The sequence below is a fragment of the Ictidomys tridecemlineatus genome, unplaced genomic scaffold (genome assembly GCF_052094955.1).
Source record: "Ictidomys tridecemlineatus isolate mIctTri1 unplaced genomic scaffold, mIctTri1.hap1 Scaffold_58, whole genome shotgun sequence".
NCBI classification, from domain to species: Eukaryota; Metazoa; Chordata; class Mammalia; order Rodentia; family Sciuridae; genus Ictidomys; species Ictidomys tridecemlineatus.
The window spans coordinates 1,446,814-1,465,944 of NW_027523917.1; positions in this window are offsets into that span (position 1 = coordinate 1,446,814).

Consider the following 19,131-nt stretch of genomic DNA (forward strand, 5'->3'; position numbering starts at 1 on the left):
TTTCTTTTTCTGTGAAAAAAACATTTTGAAGTGAAATTCCTATGCCTGAAGGCATATCTCAAACCTAATGCAGATGGTCCCTGGCTTAAGATGTTTCAACTTAGTATTCTATTTTAGAATAGAGCAGAAGTGATATACATTCAGTAGAATTCATACTCAAATTTTAAATTTTGCTTTTTTTCTTTATGGATGGTATGTGGCATGATACTGTCTCATGATGCTGAGCTGCAACACTAAGCCACGGCTCCTGGTCAACTGCATGATTATGAGGGTGCACTGTGTAGCTAAACTATGATATGCAGGAGGTTGTATAGGTTAAGTGCAGTTGTAGCTTGTAATACTGTACACTTATGATGGGTTTATCAGGAGTTAACCCCATCATATGTCAAGGAGCATCATTACATAGTCTGAAGTCCTCAATGCATAATTAGAAATGAAGGTTTCAAGCCCAAATGAAAAGTTTCAAGCTGAGATCCACAGTTGAGGTTATGAAGTTATATGTCCTTAGAAAAGTCACAGACTCAAGATGCATTAAAAGGGAAGGGAGCATAAACCTGTAATCTCTGGGAATGCAAAATGAGTGAAAATTTATAGAGTGAAGCATTTGAAGTACATTGGAAAACATATATGATTGGCTCTAATTTTTTTTTAAAAAAGGTGAGGAAGGAATCTTAGAATAGCATACAAGTAAAATTATGTGGTTCAAAATACAAGAACTTATGAAATCATATGGAAGGGCAAGAACTACATATATCATGGCTATGTTATCTCTTAGGATTTTAGAGTGATAGAGAAGAGTGGGTCTGTCTTACATTTATAGGCAGGGACTGGTATTACTGTCGGAAGACCAGCTTCTTTGGTACTGGGAATGCTGTGGCAGGTGTGGTTGTATTTAGACTGTTTCTTAAGGTGTCTGGTGGAATTTGTTGGCTCACATCCTGGACAAGATGTTCCCTTTGGTGTTCCTTCTTCAAAACGTGGTCTGCTTAGGTCTTGAGTAAAGAACACTTAAGTTCAGCAAGTAATTTTTTTTTCAAAAGACATTTCAACATCTTAAGTACTGACGAAAGAGGAATAGTGACTATTGTGTTTTGTTCCAGCTGGTTGTCTGACAGTCAGTTTTGCAAAGTGGTTGAGGACACTGCAGATTATGTGGAATGTGCCTGTTCACACATGTCTCTGTATGCTGCCTACGCCCAAACCGACAATTTGTCTTCATACAACAAAGCCTTTTTCTCTTCCGGATTTATATGTATATCAGGTCAGTGATAGTGTTTTCAAGTCAATAATTTTAAATAATTGTGAGAATGAAGGTCTGTTTTTCCATAATTTTTTCCCAAAAAAACAATGTCAATTGATATTTAGAAAAAATATTTACTACACTTATTTCTGAGTTCAAATAGTATATATTCGGTTTACTTGTCTTTGTACATTATACAAATGAAATCATATAGTTCATTTTGGCTTTGACTTTTCCCATTCAATATTTTATCTGTGAAAACCATTCATGCTTTACATACGTGGGTTGGTCATTTAAAAATATTTTCCACATTTTTTATTGGTGTATCATAGTAGTACATATTGATGGAGATATTTGCTGTTACATATTTGTATGTGCACACAATTAAACAATATAACTTGACCAATATCACTCCCCAGCACTTTTGTCCTCCTTCCCTCCCTCTCTGCCACTCTATGGTTCTTTAATATATGCAAGATATGAATATCATTATTCGTATCCTGTTGTTTTTCTATTTGTTTTATTTATTAATTCACACAATAGATATTTATGGATGGCCACTTATACTACAGACAAAGGAAAAAGTATAGGACTTAGTCCCAACTCCTAAGGAATATATATAACACAGTATAAGAAGCTAGATAGTAAGAAAGGTTATAATTTGCTGGTTTAGAGGACAGGTTCTGTGAGATAGAATTTCAGGATTATTTGAGATAATCCAGTCAAAGAATTTTGTATTTGCAATAGTTAAAAAAAAAAAACAACGACCCTACCCTTTGGTTGATTTGTATTCTACAGCTTAACCATTTTAAATATGGCAAACACTGTATTAAAAAAATCATCTATCATTATTATCCTATATACATATAAAATTACATAATTGGTGGGATTCTACATCATGTATAACCAGAAGAATGTGAAATTATATTTCATTATACATGATGTGCCAAAGGACATACTGTCATATATAACTAATTAAAACAAATAAAAATTATTTTAAAAATTATCTATCATTTTCCATATCCAAGCCTTAAATTGTATTAGTACCTTTCAAACTAATCAATAGAATTATTCTCACCTACTATATTAATTATATGGTTGGAAGTCTGAGAATTCCTTACTGTATATTTCTGTCCCCCATCTTCAGCACTTCTGTGCCTTAATTCACTTTTTAAAAGCTCCACAACTCTTTTTGTGAACATTATGTTTATTCTACAGAGAACTAGGTATAGAGTAATGGTTTAAAATACAAAACCTGAAGCCAGAATGTCTGGTTTCAAATACTTGATCTGCCATTAGTGAGTGTGAAACCTTGAGTAAATTACATAGTTTCCACATACCTCAATATCCTCTTGATGATGTATGATTATAAATGATATCTACTTAATAAGGTGGGAAATATATTGAATCAGACATTTCTGATATTCTACTTTGATGATGTTTTATCTGTAAATGTAATTGTCATTGAGTTTTTCTGGAGCCAGAGTCAAGCAATTAATTACTGTTCTTAGTTCAGTTGCTAAGATATTTCCAATATAATTTGATTTTATATAGCTACAAATTTTCCTTAACGTATCTTAATTATGAACCTAATTTAGATTCAATAGCAAAAGTTAATAATTTCTTATTCTTTTTTAGGGGGTTACCCCAGCCCTATTTTGTGTTTTATTTAGAGAAGATAAGGTCTCACTGAGTTGCTTAGCACCTTGCTGTTGCTGAGGCTGACTTTGAACTCATGATCTTCCTGCCTCAGCCTCCTGAGCCACTGGGATTATAGGCATGCCCACACTCAGCTAGTAATTTCTTATTCTTAGTAATGTCTTTCATAAATTTTATAATTTCTTACTTAATAGATTCTTCTTTGTCCATTACAGTTACAAAATAGGTAAGAAATTCCATTTTACTTTAATGCCAATGAATTTATAAAGCAAAGAAATTTCATAGGCTGATGAAATGAAATTGAAAGGTACAATATTGGAATAAAAATCCTGTCATTTTACATTTCTCCATAGATATAAAATTCAAGTGTTTTTATGACCCACAAAATTTTCTTGTTTTGTTTCAAATATTGATCATCAAAGCAAAGAGTTTTTAAAATTAAACAGAGAAAGTCATCCTGATTTAATGGAAACTAGCAGAACTATAACATTTTTCCTGGGAGAATTATTAATAAATATTTCTTTTCTGTAGCTTACTCTAGAAAAAGGCAATATAGATTTGCTGATGTATTTGACAACCAACAAACACCAAAGCATCAGTATCTGCATTTATTACTTTCAAGTTGGAATTAATTTCAGTAATTTAAAATTCTTGGTTTTTCCCCCTTGTCTATGACACATTGTTCTGTAATTTGCATGATCTGTCAATAATGACACTTAAAGTCCTGTCTTTGTGCTTTAATTTTAGCTTCGCAAAGGGGTTTGTGGGAGGAGAAAGCCTATCCTCTGTTGGGCCTCAGGAACCAGAAAAGAGAATGTTATGTCTTATCTATGCTATAATTTGGGTCAGGTCCTATTGAATATCCCTCTAAATTTGATAGTAATTAACTAATTATTTTTATGAAATATAGTAATATATAGTTAGAAAGGAATTTAACCTTTCCTTGTTTTAATCACAGTAGATCAAAGTTAATCTATTTTGTAGCTCTATGCGAAATCAGAACAACCAAACCAATCAATGTGTAAAGTAGGCACAGAGGCCAAAATGCTTAGCAATCCTCAGTTTAGAAAGATGAAAGAGGCATATACCAAGACTTAACCATTTAAACAATGCCAGAAATTTAAACGAGGGTCATTCCTTGACGTGAGATGGATAGGAAGAGAGAATGAGAAAATGAGTGCTGTGTGCCTTGAAATATAGCTTTATGGAACTTAGCCACAAAACAACATGGAAGAAATATAACTTAAAGCCAGCTTCCTAAGATTATGCAATATGTTTTCATGTAATTATTCAGGAACTTCAGCATGGTTTGGGAACACATTACTATTTGGATGATAATGTCAAAAAACCTCCTTCATTGTGCCTTGCTTTGATAGTATATTATCAAAGACAGACTTTGGATTGTGTGTGTCCTGATTTTAACATAAGCCCAATCCATAGTCTTATATTCTCAAAGAGAACCTACAGTATTTCATATTTAATGTTTTAACATCAGTGAATATGTGAGGTGCTTTTGATATGCTTGCAGTATGTCTCCCATGTTTACAGTGGTTTTAAGCAGAGGCAGAGCTGGGCCAGGCCTCATATGTATTTAACTTTTATTTTGTTCTCTTAAGGTAGAGAAATCCTTTAATGCAAATTAAAGCTTTCCTTTTTAATTGACTTAACTTTTACTTACCTTTTTATAGGCTACTAAATATATTATGCTATATATAAATGCCAACACAGTTTCAAGTTCACTGCAAATAACTGTTTATAAAATGCTAAATATAAGGCTTATAGGTTAAGTAAATTAACACAACCCTAAGTCCTTTGAAGCAACATATTTTTTTTTGTTCAATGCTTATAAAAACTGCAAGAATATTTAGATTGCACTTTTTGTTTTACAAACTAAGATTCTAAAAGTTTTTCCAAAAGAAAAAAATAACATTGCAAAATGTTACATATTTACTTCAAAATTGTTTTTAAAAATAAGATAAAATTTTCTAAAATTTTATATTAAGTTCTTACAGAAACTAAAGTAGATACTATAAATGTGATGAGTAATATATCAAAACATCTTTATTCTATTAAATGAATAAAATATGCTTAGAATAAAAAAATAATATCCTTAAATAGAAAAATATGTTTAGAGCTTAAAAAAAACTACAGTTGAAGAAGTCAGAAAACATAGTTTTAATTCTGACATGGCATACAGATGTTTGGTTGTTACATTTGTATAGGATATTGTTTAGCATGACTTTGGCTGCAAATAATAGAAAACAACTAAAAGGTTAAAACAGATTTAAGGTTCCTGGTTTAATACCTTGATGGTGTCATTAGGAGCCCAGCCTCTTCTCATATTTCTGTTTTGCTTTCCCCAAAAACGTTTTTCTCCCCTGAGCCTTGTCCCTACATGGTCTTGAGTTGGTTGCAGTAGTGTAAGCATCACACTAACAATGTTAAGGCGTACCAACGGAGAACACTGTTTTAAAAGCAGTGAGATCTTCCCTGAAAGCCACCCACGATGTTTTCCTCTACATCTCTTTGACTGGAATTGTGTTGTGTCAATTTCATAAGCCAGTCTTTTTATGGAGGAAAATACAGACAGATTTGTAGTGAAACAAGCTCTCAGAGAGCAGTGAGCATCTTTTTGAACATCGCCCAACCCAATCACTGACATACACTAGTTTTCATAGATATTTGTTAAATTAATAAATAAATATTCCTTTTAAATTTAATATTATAATTTTTAATACTTTTTTCTGAAATAGTACATATTCATATTCAAAATAGTTTAACACAGTACTCTCCCTTAGAGCTTTCTGTGATGGGTGAAAATGTTTTATACTGTCCAGTACAGTATCTCCTAGCTACAGGTTGTTGATGAGCCCTTGAAATATGTCTAACACAACTGAGAAGCTGAGTTTTTAAAATTTTTCATGAAAATTTAAATTTAAATAGTCATTTGTGACTAGTGGCTATTGTGTTGAACAGCACAGGTTTAACACCCTGATGATCTGGAGGTGGGTCTCCTTGACAACCTCATCCCTCTGGAATAAATCCTTTCCCTAATACACAGTTGTATGTATTCCATGGTGCTTCATACAATGTCCCTATTAGAAATCTTTTCAGGGTTGACTATTTCCTTTTCCAGACCTTAGTTTATTGGTAGCAGTAACAAAAGGCATTGTACTCATGGAAGAATTGCAGAAATATGGGAATAAGTAGATATGAGTAACAAAAAGTAGAAAGCATGACAGGTACTGCCAGCATTAAGTGGGGGAAAGAACAACTAACCTAAAAAGCTGATAACTTATTTAATAATAAAATAATTAGAATTGGACTGTGTTTGGATTATTTGTAGAGAATGTCAAAATTCATAAATTGATAGATTAGTAGATGATAAATATTTTAACTAAAATCTGTGGCAAAATATACTAATATTTATCATGTGATGGAATAAACTTCTGTTAAATCAAAAGTGTACCCCTTTTGTAAATGATGCTCAAGAACAGAGATGTTTTCTGAATATGCCAGTTTATATGCAAATAATAATATATTTATATACATGAAAACATTAAAATATTATATAGATAAATAAAATATTAAGTCAGGTGTGATAATAGGAAAAGACTAAAAGTAGTCTCTTGAGCTTTTCTTACCTAAATCAAACATTATCTATCTTATCATTAAGGGTAATTTATAATTTACCCTTATTAAGTTTAATTTATATTCCTTCTCAATTTTGAATCATGCAGCAAAGTCATTTGTGTCAAAGAACTAATTAAATGTTCTTTTCCAAATGAACCAGGATATACTGCCAGGAAAAAAATAAAGGAAAATTAGTGAGTTGCTTGTTTTTCTATATAATTGTGAAGAGATCAATTTTTAAAACCTATAAAGAGTAAACCTTTAGAAGTACCTGGAGTTGTTATACTTTATTTTGTCTAAAAAAGTTTTATCCATGTTTATAACATTTTATACATTGTGATTTGCCTAATCATATTAATGAATTTTAACAGAAAAAAATTCTATGTTTAAAAAAATTAACTTATAAGTTTAAAGTTTATATGCTAAATGTAGTTATTCAACTTCAGGAAAGAAAGTAAATATGTTATTTGCTTAAATTAGTATGCTAGTATATAGTGTTTTAGAGGCTTAAATTACTATATGGTTTTTAGAAACCTGGTATCTAAAGTATTTATTTTTTAAAACCTTATGTAGTTAATATCCTGCCCAATGACAGCTAAGTTTCCTTAGTCTAGGACACAGGCTGCTTAAGGTTTGTAACAATATTCTTCTCTCCTAAATAAATAATGTAGCAAATAATCATGACATATTACAGTTAAGGCTAATAGAATCTAGCCTGATTCCCTGCCCCTGACTTTGGAGCCTGGTCTACCACCAGGTGTCATGTTAGCATTTTAATTGAAGCTCAGGATACTTGGTTAAACATTACTAAGCTTGTCCTATTTAATCCACTAAATTTGTATCATGAAAAGGTAATATTATGAGGAGCCAAATTTTTAGATAAAAAGTCTTGACTAATACGGAAACTTCCTTCTTGTGGGGCTCTTTGTCTACCTGACTGAAATATTTTTACCTTATTGAAATATAAAAGTATATGGGAATATTTCCCCCAAAGGAAATCTGAGAGGCGTTTTTGAACATAAAATGTGTCACAAGACCCCATGTGGGCATTTTTCAGATGCCCAGTCCATTTGTACTAACATGTGATATACTCTGAAAGCTTGCTCATGTAGCTTCAGAGAAGATAATGGAAGAAAACAAAATGTTAAATCAGAGATCTGTTTGCCAAGGAAACATTGACATAATTAAGTGAAGTGCTGCATACAAAGTATGTTGCAAAACACCATGGGAATGCCAATTGTTGCAATGCTTCAGTAATTCTTAGACAAAATAATCCTTTTGAGGACAAGGCTGATGTAAAGGATTTAAGTGAAAAGCATATGGTTGCTATAGGCAGCACATTTAAATTTTAAAAGGCAGAAAATATTTTAAAATATGTATGTATTCTGCTTTTAAAATCTAGCACTAAAAGAAAAATATGTGTCAACCTGCTGACAGTGGACATCATGAAGATAGACTCAGCCCCCTAAAACCTGACCTCTGCCTCATTTGAATAGCTTCTCCTCAATAAAAGGGGTCAGCGCGTTCTCTCTCTCTCTCTCTCTCTCTCTCTCTCTCTCTCTCTCTCTCTCTCTCTCTCTCTCTCTCTCTCTCTCTCTCCTTTTCTGTGGAACCTTAAGGTCAGATGAGCCATCACAGCGACCCCAATAAAAAAGGGGAAAAAATATGAGAATTGCAAAGATTGTGGATTAGTGCTGAAGTTCTAATCATCCTCTTGAAAGAGTGTAAATAGGTGAATTCAAGTAGACTTAGAGATAATAAGAATAATTTTCTTCATACCATACCACTTAGAAATTTAAATCTTTAAGTTAAAATTTATCCTGGGGATAGAACACATTTTTCCCCCTGGTTTTGGCATGCAATAGTGTAAAGTTGACTTTAAAGTTCATAATTACCTCTGGTGCAACTATTTACTGTTTCTAGTAGATTAAAAAAAAAAAAGATGGAGGGTAATTTGTTTCCTTCACAATTTTTTGCCTCTCTAAACATCTCTATTTAGCCAAGCCACCCATTCTTAGAAAAAAGATTAGAATTTGATTACTTTTTCTTAAACAGTAAAACTTGATGAATTTAAACATAGAAAACCAAATCCTTTTTAAAATTAATATGCTTAATTCATTATTTCATCAGGGATGCAAACATGTAGATATTTGAAAATTAAAGTCATTCTTTGGGCTTAATTGATATACACAAAGAATTTATACATCAGGTAAAATGTACCTTTTCCCAGGGGTGATGTGTTTTGCTATGAGCCATAGTAACAGATGATAGGCCTATGTGCTTAACTGTCCCAAAGATTTCCACTGTGATACTGTTTGCCTCTTCGTGGATTACAAAACCACACATGGCCTCTTTTGTTTCCTCAGGTCTTTGCTTGGCAGTTCTTTTCCACATCTTCTGTGCCAAGTACTCCATGTTTGCAGTTAAACTTCTGACTCACATGATGGCAGCCAGCTTAGGTACACAGGTAGGAGAGCTCTGGCATGTCTGATTTATATGAGGTGTATGTTTCTTCTGTAATCCTTGGAGTGACTAAATACAGTGAATCTCAACTGAATTGAAATAAGCTCATTTATTTTTGCAGTACAAGAGAATGAGGAAGGAGAGCAATATAAAGAAAGGAGAAATTAAGGCCTAGAATCTATATTTTGTGAACTTCCCTCAAAGAGAAGTATCTTGATGTCACCTACAAGAAAATGACAAATATCTTATTGTCAACCAATATATTGATAACTTATATATGTTAATGTGAACATATGTTGTTTAATCTGGTGAAATAAAACATAACTCTGTTATAAATTCTTCACCTAGAGGGTGTTAAGATGATATGTACTGGGTCTAGGGGGTATAACTCAGCAGTAGACCATACTTGCCATGTACATGGTTCTAGCTTTAATCCCTAGCACCATAAATAAATAAACAAGATGATATACACTTTAAAACATCGGCATAAATAAATATTGTTTCATTTGACCTAAGAGAATACAGTTTGAAAAAAACAAACTCATTTGAAAAATTGTTCCATTTCTCAAATTATTCATTTTTGTGCAATTTAAAGCATCAGATTGAAAGCACAGTTGAAGACAGAGAAGGCAGATCAAAGGATGAAATTAAATTCCTTTTCTATCCTTGAGTCACAGTGTAGGAAGTATACGTACATGTAAATAACTATAATTTAGTGTGATGTGGGAACACAGCTATTTGCAAACTACTCTGTGAATATCATGGATAAGGACTTAATCCATTCTGTGAAGGTCAAGACATCCACACAGGAGATGATATTTGAATTAGACTCAAATGAGTAACCGACTCATTCACACAGTTTACTGATAAGGGGAAAGAAAGGCATAGACATTTATAAAGACAAAGGGAAATAAACATAATCATTTGTATGAATCTAGCAGGTAAGAATATGCTATGTAACTCTATTACTGAGAGAACTATTCAATAGTATATTTATTTATATATCAATACTATTTTATAAAATTAGGAACTCTCCTTGTCTGAATGGAGGACACTTCTAGAAGACAGACAAGGCTATGCTTTTTGACTGGGTGCTGGTTATACACAAGGCATCCAGTTTGGGGAAATGTGTTGTACTATTTACTTACAATTTGCTTACTGATTTTTAGAATGCTAAAGTGTACTTTATTGAACTCTGAACAGAGCCTGAAATTTGAAATGGAAAGTTATCTGGTACGTTGGCATTCTGTTGCCTTTTTGGATCCAATGACCTATTAATTTCATAACTTCATATTTCAGAGAACAATCAGGTGCTAGATTTCAAGTAGAGGGTCCAAGATTGTGTTTTTTAACATACCTGTGAACTACAGAAGATATCAGCTAGGGGGCTTGCATTGAATTTGACAAGGCTATTTATATTACCTCAGTAGCCTGTCTTAGCTCTCTGATCTTGCCTTTCTTCTTGGATGTAGGATCTTAGAAAATCCGCCTTCCATAATTAGAGTTTACTTGGCCTGAATTCACCACCCATTTTGGTGATGTTTTGGCAGCAGAATTTGTACAAGACTTAATTATAGCACTGCAGTATTATAGAAAATTCTTCGGTATTCTAGCAGACAAATTTGCTCATGTCTAGGGATGTGAAAGACCAGAGTTTATGTGTTGAGGCATTGCCTTCCGATTCACATTGTACTTAGAACTGATTTTAGAGAAAATAATTAGTTGAATGCAGATTTTGAGCATATTTTTAGAATAGACAAAGCAATGTGACATGAAAAAAATCATATAATGTATGACTAGTGTTATGAAATAATTAAAAAATAATTTTCCTATTTTGTTTCTGGGAAACATTGGTATGTGATTGATAGAAAGTATTGTTTTCTTAGCATGCTTTACTTATCTCCTCTGATTTTTAAAAATACCCTCAAAGTTAAAAAGAATAATTATCTCCCTTAAAATATTTTTTATCTAAGGCTTTTTAAAAAAATTTACACCCTCCAAAATATGAAATGAAGTTGATTGCACGAACTAGGCTCCAATTTTTCTAATGTTAAAGTTGTTCACAACTCCAGTTATAGTATCTTTCCAACAAAAATGTATAGTTTCAGCCTTAGAACTCTCATTTGGAACCCTCCATCAGAGTTATGTCAATATCCTTAGAGTTTAAATTTACTGTAGAGAAGTATTCAAAAATACAGACTTGGTCTGTCGTTCTTGGTAAAAATCTTATGATGCTGACTTCAAATGTCAGAGTTGCACCTATACTCTGTGGACAGGTCTGACAAGATAATTTGGCTTCAAATATTTAATTGAATTGACTATTGAATGTGAGGCCATCCTACTTGATACTTAGACCTTCATTTTTCTCAGCACCCTCTTGGAACAAAGAAGTTATGGGCAGGGGGGTGGGGGGCTTCAGATGTTCTCCCATTGTTTTTCTGTACCTGTTGCAGGTACAGTGGTGCTTCATTGCTTGGTCTGTGTCAGTGCTGTGGGGTGCCCAGCAGAGGCCTAACTTGCACAATTCCCTTTCCTCTCCACAGTGGCAGTGGCTGTAACATTCTTGGCTAGGTCAGATGCTTTTACACAGTTTTTAAAACATTCTTAAGTGAACTAGTCTATGTTTAACAAACAGCCATTTGGGGGATCCATAGCTACCTTCATAAATTGTTTTCCACAGATGAAGCACAATGAAATAGAGCAACTTGAGTTTTTACCCAAGTACCACCTGTTAATAAACAGTTTCCATCAACAAGATGGACTTTTTGGTATCCCCTATTACAGTAGTGTGGTAAAATGGTTCCAAACCTTCCAATTCATTGTCATTATTTTATCAGAGTTGTCTTTAGGTTTAGGCTTAGAATCTTCCTCTCACCGAAAATCACATTGAATTGAGTAATTCCTTCCAACTCTTTTTGACACCAGTGAGAGCATGCTTGCTCTGGTTGGTGCATAAGAGGTGGTTGGGGGCAGATAAGTCAGAAAAAGACGTGTTTTCTGTGTTCAGTACAACTTGGGGCTCACCAGCTACCAATGGCTTCCTTTGTCTTGCAGTAAAAACTGAAAGTGGAATTAACCAAATGAACACAGTCCTGTTGCTCACTGCTATATGAGTGTTAAAGACCTATCATATTGCTATCTGGGCTACTCAGTCTCTGTCCATTTCTGTGAATGTGCATTGCTCAGTGTACAAAGTTCAAATGTTACTCTTTTTTAATCACTCCCTTACTTGGAGTTCTTAGTGACAGCTCAATAACATCCCTGGGATGTTATTGAAAACTTGGTTTGGACAGCTGTAGCCATTTAGAGTTTTCCATATTTAAAGTCCCAGAGAGAGACATTTATCTCTTTTTAATTCATGGCTTCATACCTGCTTGTTGAATGAATGCATCACCTGATATGTTCATTTTGACTTCCACATCTTTAAAGATGGTTCCAGTTCCTAAGGAACCTTCAGCTCTGCCCAAAATGCAAACCTAGTGTTTCTTACTATGCCCAGCCCAGAAGTCATTTTAAGTTAACAAATAGTCATTAATGAAAGTACGTTCTAGATTCTGTCTTAAGGACAAGGACTGCCTGGCTGCCTAAGACCTCAACAGCTCACTGAAGAATGCCTCTTCTGCCAGGAAGAGGAGGCACCATCTTCCTCCCATGGGAGAGGCACAAATGAAGAAATGGCCAAAATCCACAGCAGCACACTGGAGAGATCAATTAGTGTCTCTGGACATTAAAAAGCTTAACAATGGAAGAAACACTTGTATAACATTTTTAAGTTCTTCTTATTTAATATTTCCCAATTTGTAAGCAAAAGTTTTGATAATAATTGCTACTTATTGGGCTTCTACTTGGTATCAGTCACTATGATTAAGGTTTTCCATAAATTAATATTTAAATTTACCTCATAGCATTTTTTACTGTAAATTTCAGTGACATGATTTTATAACAAAATACCATTCAAGTATATAACATGTGGTCATTATTTAAATTGCTTCACTTAATCACAAAATACTACTCAAAAGCCGAAAACCAAGGTGATGTGTTTTCTCCATTTGTGTTCTTCATCCACCTCCACATTTCTGTACCAGACCCAGGCTATGTGGTTAATACACACCTCTGGATCAATGGCATCCAGGTGATCTTTAAGGACACATGATGGAGTTTCTCTTCCAATTAAAATACTATAAATAAGTTATCATCATCATGAAAATTTTAACTACGACTGATTTTTTTAAAAGTAAAATCATGAACACTGCACACCTGTTGTAAAAAAAAAAAATGCCTGCCCTAAAAAAAGGACAGGAAAAAACCCTACTTCTAAATAAAATACAAAAATAGGGCTGGGGATGTGGTTCAGTGGTTGAGTGCCCCTGAGTTCAAACCCCAGTACCCCCCTCCAAAAAAAATTCTTTAGCCCAGTAAAAAATCTGGCATGAATAGGATGATCTGGCAATGAAGACCTGAGACTAAAGCACTAGCACAAAACAGAGACATATAGGGATAGGGAACACAGATATGATGCATTCCACAACTGAAGTTCCACACTGTGAGCTGGAATGTCAGAATAAAAGATTAAGAACTCTTAATACTTTCTAACTCATGTTATAATGATCAAATCATGAATGATCAGTAGGTATCTTTAGAAAGCAGGGAAACAATCTATACATAGCAAGTCACATACATGACACATTAAAAAGTGTATAGCTTTTGAAAATTGATATCATTCATAGAGTGTTTTAAAGGAGAATATAATATTTAATTTTAAAAAATGATAAACACTTATTAGAAAAAACATGGAAACATTTATAAAACTAAATACAAATTTATGCCAAGTAATTTTACTCTATCAAAAAGGTCAATAAGATCATTAAAAATGATGCAGTGTAGAGGAAAGAGATTTAAGGTATTTGAATTTTGTAAGAAATTGATCCCCTTTCACACTTTGATGGATAATGTGGACATTGTTAACATTTTTATTGAATGCTAGGATATATGAACAAAACAGATCAGAGGATCCCTGAGTCTGAAAGCTTTAATCATATATAATCTTATCTATTTTTCTACAACTATGTTTCAAAATATTAGGAAGATAAACTAAATAGGTATATATATATATATATATATATATATATATATATATTCCTGTGATTTTCTGATGCCAAACTTCAGATCCCACTGAATTTATCATCACTAACTGAAAGCAAACTCCAAATGTTGGGACAAGTTGTATTTCCAAATGATCAAATCTATGAAAAGCATAATCCTTCCACTCTCTTTGGAAAATTTCTGTCTTTATGAAAGGCTGGGAAGGAGCTCTTAGTATGGACATAACTGTAGTCAATGGACTGTACTCAAAAGAATTCTCTTGAGAGCTGGGCAACTTAGAAAGTCAGATCCAGTCAAATCAAAAGATTTATTGAGGCAGACATTGGACCATGGACAGCAGAAAGAAGTGTCTCTGTGTTCACAGAGGCAATAAAACACCTGAAATAAGCAATGCAGGACTTTAGACTGCAGTGTGGCTATGTATCTTGCCATTCACTTTCTTCCCTCCTCCTTTATCTCATGCCCTTTTTCATCATACCATCTGTATTTCTAAAATACCATCCCTCCTTCAGGACTTATTTCAGTTGCCACCCCATGCTTACTACACACTGGATTTTCTCTTCCTTCCAATAAACCACCATCCTATAAAATAAATGATCCTTAATGTCAAATCAGCAGCAAGGAAATCAACCACCCAAATGACTGATGATCATGGGCAGTGTGTTCCTTCTCAAAATTGAAACATTGTCCCACTGCAACAACAATAGCACTAGAAATTTCCCCTGAAAAACACTGAGAGTGAAGAAACATGCATGGAAAAAGGTCAGTTCATTTGTTTTTTCAAGAAGCAAATAAATTTTAAAGAATTGTACTTTCATGAATTAAAAACTTTCAAAGCTTGAAGGCATTAACAAGAGAATCCTAAGGAAAGCCCTCATATTTCTCCTGAAAATAAGAACAACTCATTTGCTCAAAATCACCAATTGCTTCTAAGACACATAGCATGGCCCAAGAAAGATGACATTTTTTTGCACAATATTATAGGTAATTCATACAGATGTTGTTCCTTAATCCAGACACTAAAAAGTGGCTGTCCACCAGAGAGGTCTGAAACTTGGGAATCTTGTATCACATTCAATGTATTTTTTAATTAAAATATATTTTATGTATCATATATTATGCACACAAACTCAACTACAAAGTGATATTCAAACATTAGTAAAAGTCCTCCTAAAAATAAATTTTATGCCACTCTTAAAAACACAGAGGCTCTAGCAACAGAGTTTGCATTCCTTCTTGGATTTTTAAAGACAGGCTCAAGGATGGTGTTTATCATAGACCTGGACCAGGACAGGAGTGAAGAACAAGGGGTGGAGAGTGGTTGGCCAGTGGGTACAAAGCCACAGCCAGACAGAGAAAAAAGGCCTTGTTTTCTATTAAACTGCTGAATGACCAGCATTTGTAAAACTGCAGGTTATAATTCAAAACTGCTAGAAGAGAGGCTTTTGAGGAATTTCAACACAAAGAAATGAAACACGTTGGACTAGGGCTGTACCTCAGTAATAAAGCAAGTGCCTTGCATATGTGAGGTGCTGGGTTTGATCCTCAGCACCACATTAAAAATAAATAAAGACATTTGTGTGTTTATCTTATATATATATATATATATATATATATATATATATATATATATATATATAAGGAAATGAAACATATTTGAAATGAACATCTCACCAAATATCCTCAGTTGATCATGATGCAGTGTATAAATGCACTGTACCGCATAAAGATGCATAATTGTAACCTGAAAATTTTAAAAAATTAAGTAAATGAATAAAAAAAGACTCAGATTTGGCAATGTGTAGCCTTCAAAAGGGCATATACTACCTATCTAACCAGAGTCCTCTCCAAGGGGGTAATGTGCCCTTAAGTGTCCCACTGCCCTGCTGCTCCAGGCAAGTGACTTTTAGAACTTCTATTTCAACCCCTAAATGTAGATACATTTTTGCAAACCTTTAGAAAACATTTAGCTAATGTAGCATACATTATAGTCTAGAAAATGCCACTTCATTTCAAATCAAGAAGTAGTGGCATCGAATCTATATAATTTTTAATTCAGAAATGAATCTTTGGTGAGAAATTAAAATTCTATCAAAAAGGAAAAACTGGGAGTGTGTTGTGGCTCAGTGAGAGAGTGCTTGCTTCACACATGTGAGACATTGTGTTCAATTCTCAGCACACCATAAAAATAAATAAAGTAAAATATTGTGTCCATATAAAACTAAAAAAAATATTTTTTAAAAAGGAAAACCTATTTGTTAGATCTGGTTATCCTCTGACAAATAGTTATAACAAAATCTGTAGCCTATATTATTTTTTCTTCATCATGTTCATTTGTATAGAGTCTGAAATTTGCTCTATTTTTCCAATTGTCTGCGGTTAAGAGGGAAACCTATGGAACTTAGAATTAATAAATTAATTCTGTGTTGATGTCTAAAAATTAAATTAGGAATATCTGAAATAGATGTCTTTAAATACTGAATTATTTCTAATTTGAAATTCCATTCAAAAGGTGTACACATATTTAGAATAAATAAATAAAGTGATATTTTAGTATTCCCCTCCCCAGGAAGAAAGAGGGTAAAGCATATTCATATATTTCTCTAATCTTTAAATTAAGTTTTTTTAAAAAAAGTTTCAAGTGTGCTTAATACAAAACTTTTATTATAACAATTGATCTTTCTCTAAATCTTAACCAATTCCATTCATTAATTTTCCCAACTTGCACTTTTTCCCCATGGTAATTTTCCATAACAAAGATTTTTGTAAGTCTCCTTTTCATTCTAGAATCCCTTTCACCTATCAAGCCTATTTGAATTGTTATCCAACTTTATTGGGAAAAACTTTCATCATCACTATTTACATTTATGTTCAGTCTCACAATAACCAGCATACAAAAAGCATCTAAATTAGACCTATAACATAATTACTTTTCAACTAGTAATGTAAGCTTATTTCAATATGGAAACCCCCTCAAAAATACAATGCCTTGAAGCTCCACAGTCATTAATTATAAAAAATATAAATAAAAAACAATATATATATATATATATATATATATATATATATATATATATATATATATATATATATTCATTGAATGGAGATGAACTGTGCAAAGAAAACCTATAGACAGGCTATTTAATGTTAGAAGCATGGGATGGGAAACACTTGTGTTGGAACACACACTGAAGGGGAAGACATGTTCCATATGCATGTGTATCTTGCAATATTGGCTTCCATAACAAGAGGGTGCATCCCATATCAAATCTATCCTATGGTATTTGAAACAAAAAGAATTCATTTTTTTTTAAATTTTGTGGCCACAACAATTCTGTCCACATGTACATATTTGTTCTAGATTCCTCATTCTCTCTTTGGAAAAGTACTTACAGATGCATGATCTTTCTCTAAAGCAAATACATAGGCAATATTTCAAACATACGAAATAGTCATAAATGGTTCACAGAATATAATGATCTCACAATATATAATTACTTGGTCTACATAATTATGAACCACACTTTCTTTCTTTTCAAATAGTAACCCAGAAAAAAAAGGCTAAAATGGGGCATAGGTTATTTGTCTTTTTGGAATTCAGAAGCCAAGGGAGAAATAAAGGTCTATGTCAGAGAAATGCAAATCAAAACCACCCTAAGATACCATCTCACTCCAGTAAGATTGGCAGCCACTATGAAGTCAAACAACAACAAGTGCTGGCGAGGATGTGGAGAAAAGGGTACTCTTGTACATTGCTGGTGGGACTGCAAATTGGTGCGGCCAATTTGAAAAGCAGTATGGAGATTCCTGGGAAAGCTGGGAATGGAACCACCATTTGACCCTGCTATTGCCCTTCTCGGACTATTCCCTGAAGACCTTAAAAGAGCATGCTACAGGGATGCTGCCACATCGATGTTCATAGCAGCACAATTCACAATAGCTAGACTGTGGAACCAACCCAGATGCCCTTCAATAGATGAATGGATAAAAAAATGTGGCATCTATACACAATGGAGTACTATGCAGCAATAAAAAATGACAAAATCATAGAATTTGCAGGGAAATGGATGGCACTAGAGCAGATTATGCTTAGTGAAGCTAGTCAATCCCTAAAAAACAAATACCAAATGTCTTCTTTGATATAATGAGAGCAACTATGAACAGAGCAAGGAGGAAGATCAGGAAGAAAAGACTAACATTAAACAGAGTCATGAGATGGGAGGGAAAGGAAGAGTAAAGGGAAATTGCATGGAAATGAAGGGAGACCCTCATTGTTATACAAAATTACATATAAGAGGTTGTGAGGGGAATAGGAAAATAAACAAGGAGAGTAATGAATTACAGTAGATGGGGTAGAGAGAGAAGATGGGAGGGGAGGGAAGGGGGGATAGTAGGGGATAGGAAAGGTAGCAGAATACAACAATTACTAATTAGGCATTATGTAAAATTGTGGATGTGTAACCGACGTGATTCTGCAATCTGCATTTGGGGTAAAATTGGGAGTTCATAACCCACTTCAATCTAATGTATGAAATATGATATGTCAAGAGCTTTGTAATGTTGTGAACAACCAATAAAAAAAAAAGAAACGAGGCTGGTTTGGTGAGATCTCTGTCGTGATTTGCATTAAGAATGCAAAGTGCTAGTTCCTTGCCAGTCATTGCCCCCTAGGGAGAATTTTTGACTGTCTGTATTTAAAAACTATAAAATTATGACTAGAAAAAAGATTCAGCATGGCCTATGTACATACCTGAAAGTGCACTTTGGTTTCATGTTATTGTTTTATGTGTTCTGTCATCTGTTAATTTGCGTGTTAGTCTGTTTATGATGACTGACTTGATAAAAGCAAAACAAAAATTAAAAAAAATCCATTCTAATGACTGGCAAAAAAAAATAAAGGTCTATGCAAAGCACACTGTGAAATAGTCAGTCTGCTTAACAACACAGTTGCTCTGACACATACATTTTTCTCCCAAGGAGACCCATCCATTCACACTGCAAACATGATCAGCAGCATGATGTAGGCAGCACAT